We start from the raw sequence: 6,000 nt of genomic DNA on the forward strand, positions 1-6,000 counted from the left end.
AGTGAACGACATGTTTGACTGTTGTCTGACTACTCTATCCCACCACGTTGACTAATCCCCCTCTTATTTTGCAAATGCGACACTACACAGGAATGGTTAAGGTGAACAAAATAATTTATTAAACATACAGTAACTTGAATAAGATTTATTAAACATTGTAACTTGAATAAGATTTACCTTGAATAAAATTTAAACATCTCAAAAGTGGAACAAAATTTATTAAACATTGTGAATTGGCAAACTTTTATAAAATAACAAAACAATGAAAGAACAACCCCTGCACCAAACATATGTTACCTGCGGCGCCTCCTCTCTCTCTCTTTCCCCCCCCCCCCCCCCCCCTCCTGTTGTGACCTTACCCGAGGTGGTACCAAGACATCGTGCAGCAAGGCAGCCAGAGTCCTGCTGTAAAAGAGAGATAGACAATGGAGACACCATGTGTGGATCCCCTGGAGAAGCTCGGGGTATGGAAGGCCCGGCTTCTGAGTGACGAGCCTCTTGCTCAGCCTTGCCACTCACAGGTGCTGTCGGTCTGGGTGTGACACTGAGGACTGTAATGTCAAAGATCGAGACCATCAATTGCGCGTCGGCATTGATAGCCTCGGTGGTTTCACGATTCGCACCAACAATCTGCGATGTGCCTTCCCTCATATCCGTGAATAGTTTCGCAATGCTTGCGGGAATACTACCCAAGATCTCCAAGAGCAGTCGGCTCTCCCTGCAAAGTCCCACCATGTCCACTTGTGCATCTGCCTGTCTGTCAGCAGACCGGCTTTGCTAACTCGCCCTCTTAAGAGAAGGCATACGGAATTCAACCCCAGTGGTGCGTTGCTGCATGCCACTTATACCCGGGCCTCGGATGGCTCAAAGCCCGAGAATGTTTCTTTCCCGGACGAGCTAGTGGCCCCATCCCCTCCGAATATGTTGCTCAGTTTGGTCCTCCTGTGGAGGTTCCTCGTTGGCGTCGCCCTCATCCCCTTCCTCGACCCCCACGTGACGGACTGCAGTGGAGGCTTCCATTTGAGGATGTGGCGCATGCGGCGACTCATCTGGAAATAGAAAACAACAGAGGAGTGGTTAGCGGCAGGGTGACATGAGTAAGGTCACATAGCACAGGCTCATTTGAAGGACCGCCGCTACTGCATTATATGTAGTCGAGAGACACTGCATCACATTGCCAGAATCCTAGTCCAGAGACACTACATCACATTGCCCAACCCTCGTCCATAGACACTACATCACATGACCCCAACCCAGCCCGAGGATTTTGCAGGACTTGCCCTCAGTTTTGAACAGGGCTCAGCACCCCCACGGGTAGTTGACCTCCCTGAGGCACTGATCAGATCGGCCACTCGCTCCTCCAGGTCTGTCCGAGGCATTCCGCCTGTCCATCGCTGCTCCCAGCGGTTGTGGTACATCTTTCCCTGCAAAGGTGACAATTGGAATGGTTACCAGAAGGCCTTTCTGCTCTTGTGCCACACACAGATAGCCATCAAAGCACTTATACCATACTGTGTGCATGTAATACAGTCCTCTGTTTAATGGCCCTGGAAGTTGCACGTGGTTCATGAGGAAGACATCGAAGTGCAGAAGCATATTTTAAGATCTCAGAGCGCAATCTTAATAATGTGTAACGATCATTTATGGCAAATAAGGTGCAACACTAAGCCTACCTATACCAACATGTGTCAGATTTATAATTTAATGAAAGAGTGCATCAATAAAAATATTACTTTGACGATCCTACAATGGTCATTGAACCTTTTGTGACACTGGGTGTGGGTCCTTCTGATGTCGTCCACGAAAGGTGCCACCTCATATGCTGGTCTAAAGACACCTAAGAACCGCTGGGCGGGGTTTACTTGCACCCCTCCTATTTAATTCACCCCATCTCCTCTCCACAGCTGCGATATGGGCGTCTTTCGCCTCATTACTGAACTTCCTCGCTCTCTGCCTGCTCCCCTCTCCTTCCATCCTGCCTGCTATCTGTAAGTGGCTGATTCATCCCTGGGTGTACTGCGCAGGCGCTCTCTGACAGCTGATCAGAAACACGGGAATAAGAAAAAATGGCAAAAAAACTGGGGGGAAAAAAATTGCGCATGCGCTGAATGTCCGTTTTTTTCCAATCACAAATTTTGACTCCGGCGCGCACATTCAGTTGTGCAACATCAGATTTATTGCTATCACCGGTTGGCGAATTTTGCCGCTAACGGTACCGCGGTGCTTTAAAAAAATTGGGCCATGATCATTGCGAAATCGTTAAAACCCGAATTTCTAGCCTCAAAGTGCTCGAGTTATACTTATAGTGATTATCTTGTTTATTCTGCCGAGCAATGGTTGACTCTTTAAAACAAATTCTAAAAAGAGTTCTTGTATAAATGTGGGGAAGAAAAATCAATTTTCTCCAAAGACAACTAAACATTGAGATGGTTAAGATACCAGTGAGCTAGCTTGCTAATGATCAAATGACTCCCAACATACTGAATTTAGATTGATCAATCTCAGTATCTTTCAAAGTAATAGCAGACAGAGGTGTGGTGGCAGACGCGTGAATCAATCTGTGCTGCTCAATTTCAACATCTAATAACAATGGTAAGTCAGCTATGGTTGGGTCACCTTTCCTTGCATGTTCTTGCCCTCACATCTGGTTTAATGGCAGAGACTGTTGCAGCTTGTTTGAAAATATTAAGATCCTATCCTATTGTTTCCCTCGGGTGGTCCAATATGACCATGCGACCTACCAGAGAACAAAATAGGAGCAACTCAGGAAAAAAAACACACAGCGTTTGATTGCAGAGACCTAACCAGAAAACCATGTCAAATCTCTGGAATTAACTGGAAAGGAATAGGAAGAAAAGGGTAAATCCACCATGAAATGAGGAAGAGCTCCTACAGTGTTTACAGTTTGAATAGGATAAGGCTCTAGTGAGCTGTCCAGGAAATGGAGTTCCTCCAGACACATTGGTGGCAGATGTAAAATAGAACTTTGAATATGCTACAGTCGTAACTGCACATTTCTGAATGTTTAATGCAATGTTAAGTTAGTTTATTGGGGAATACAAGGCATATTTTAAGGGCACTCAACTTTTGACAGAGTGACTTACTAAAGGTCTGCAGCCACAAAGCAACCAAAATTACAGCCATACTTATTTGTAACTACATCACCACCACACGCAAAAACCCTTCCGAACACAGCCACACCCATCCTTGGCAAATCATCATCATGATAGGCAGACCCTCGAAACGAGGATGGCTTGCTTCCACGCCAAAAAAAAGGATGAGTTCACAAGTGTTTCGAATGAAGAACCTGAACTACATCCTCAAGGGTGGAAGATGCCTGTGCTTGGATTTTTTTTAACGTGTGGGGGCCGTTGTACACCAGTCACCACACGGGCTTGACAGAGCTAGGTCTTGGTCCAGTGGCAAGGATTATCCAAGACAACTGGAGACCTGCTCTGCTGTACGGACCTAGTGCGTGCACATATCACTGTGTGGGCTGGCCTGTGCTGCCCCTGGCCCCGAACTCACATCTCCCCTGGGCCCCGATCACATCCCTCCACAGTCTCTCACAGCTCCTTCGCCCCGATCTCACCGCTCCAAATACAACCACAACAACCAAAAACACTGCTCGTTCATCTCATGGCTGTTGGATCTTGCTGTGCACAAAATAACTGCTGCATTTGACTACATACCAGTAGTTGCATTTGGAACTGGATTATTTGAGAGATATGTCACTAAATAAATGCAAAATTGTTCTTTCTTTGCCCTCCTGTTTTCATTAGATGTGACACATGCTTGCCCCCTTCAAATGTGGCATATTTCTTCATCCCCCCCCCCCCTCCCAACTTCCTCTTCCACCTCCCCGCGCCCCCCCCCCCCCCACCTCTCAAAGTGGCCACATGTTGTATGGTGTTTTTACATAAATAAAGAAAATATGGTAGCTTTCTGTATTTAAAAGTAACCACTGTTTTCATTGGTATTGTACATCTCGACCTATTTTATTTTGAAGCATGGAGCATTTGAAACTTCCAAAGCGGGGGAGTTATCCACTCCCAGTAAAAGCAAGCAACACTGCCGTTAAGCACCTGCGGAAGCCACCATGGTGCACGGGGACTCTCATCCTGCTGAATATACTGATAGATCATGAAACTAAAGCACATACGCGCACACACATCATAGGCAGTTCCTCGGAATCAAGGAAGACTTGCTTCCACTCCTGAAGTGAGTCCTTAGGTGGCTGAACAGTCCAATACGAGAGCCACAGACTCTGTCACAGGTGGGACAGATAGTCGTTGAGGGAAGGGGTGGATGGGACTGGTTTGCCGCATGCTCCTTCCACTGCCTGTGCTTGATTTCTGCATGCTCTCAGCGTTGAGACTCGAGGTGCTCAGCGCCCTCTCGGATGCACTTCCTCCACTTAAGGCGGTCTTGGGCCAGGGACTCCCAGCTGTCAGTGGGGATGTCACACTTTATCAGGGAGGCTTTGAGGGTGTCCTTGTAGCATTTCCGCTGTCCACCTTTGGCTTGTTTGCTGTGAAGGAGCCTCGAGTAGAGCACTTGCTTTGGGAGTCTCGTGCCTTGCATGCGAACTATGTGGCCAGCCTCGTGGAGCTGATTGAGTGTGGTCAGTGCTTCAATGCTGGGGATGTTAGCCTGGATGCACACACATATGCACATAATCAGACTCAGAAGCACACCTTCTCTATGGAGCACAGCGTGCATTTCAGGCCTGGAGCATTGGTGTTTAACACCTGTAGCACAGGTTACACAAAAGACATTGCAAAAGAATAAGTTGGCTGGACTTTGAAGTAAAATCAACATCATATGAACAGACATCCGCTATTAGTTTAGTAATTTATCAGCTTCTTTTGCAAATGGGTAGGAATCATTAAGTGTTATGTGAGTGCAGGAAAAGGTGGAGCTGGCTGAAATCTTGGTGAGTGCTACAGATTAACCACTAGATGTACTCGATGAATTAGTGCAAGCATTGAATCATGAGTGGCTTTTAGATGTTGACAGTTCATTAGTGTGATAAGCTTATATCACTCTAATGTTTTAACCAACGAATATTATTGGTAGCTGAAATATATTTGTGTAGTTTGGAGAATTGAACAATTTGGCTTTGAAATGATGCCTTGGGATACCACTGTATGTATGCTCAACACTTCCTTATGAAATTGCTTATTCCATTATTTTAACATAACAGGTTAACATTGAAAATAAATGAATTAACGCTGTGGCAGAAATAAGGCTGTTTCAAATTATAATAGTTTTTATGTGGTATCCGTTTATATCAGATTTTAGCTAGGCCACAATTGGCAAGTTCAAACTGGTTTCTGTTGCGTGCTTTCTGAAATGGGTTCCTCTAGATTTGTGGTGTGAGTATGAGCAAATACACACACGGGGCAAATATTCCTCCCCCAGTGTTGTTGGGAAGCAAATAGTACAGGGCACACCAGATGTGCATTCAGCTGTGCCGACAACTTTAGCTCCTGACCATCCTCTGGGGCCTCACCATAATGCAGGAAGTTTACACCAGAAGCATTCTTGGGCACCGGTGAGGCAGAAGAGGAGGTGCGAGTACTATCTGGGCCTTAAAAGAAACAACACTAAAGGGGTAGGTGTAAAAACATAAAAATGATGGACAGGAAAAGACCAGCTGGTCCAACAAACCTTCCCCACACTGAAGCATCATCATTCACAACAACCCCCACCCACCACCAGCCATGTAATCTCCTGCAAGAGGCAAAAAGCCAGATTAAAAACCCAGGGCCAATTAGGCAGAAAAAAATCTGGAAATTTCCTCCCTGACTCTCTTGGGCAATAAAATTAGTCCAAGAGACCACATAGACGATGATTTATATTATTTAGTATTCTACCAAACTTTTGTATGTTATGATCTCTGCCCCAGCCAGTAGAAATTAAGAAATAGGAGCAGGCATAGGCCATACGGCCCCTCGAGCCTGCTCTGCCATTCAATACGATCATGGCTGATCCAAT

Source organism: Pristiophorus japonicus, chromosome 5 (genome assembly GCF_044704955.1).
Source record: "Pristiophorus japonicus isolate sPriJap1 chromosome 5, sPriJap1.hap1, whole genome shotgun sequence".
NCBI classification, from domain to species: Eukaryota; Metazoa; Chordata; class Chondrichthyes; family Pristiophoridae; genus Pristiophorus; species Pristiophorus japonicus.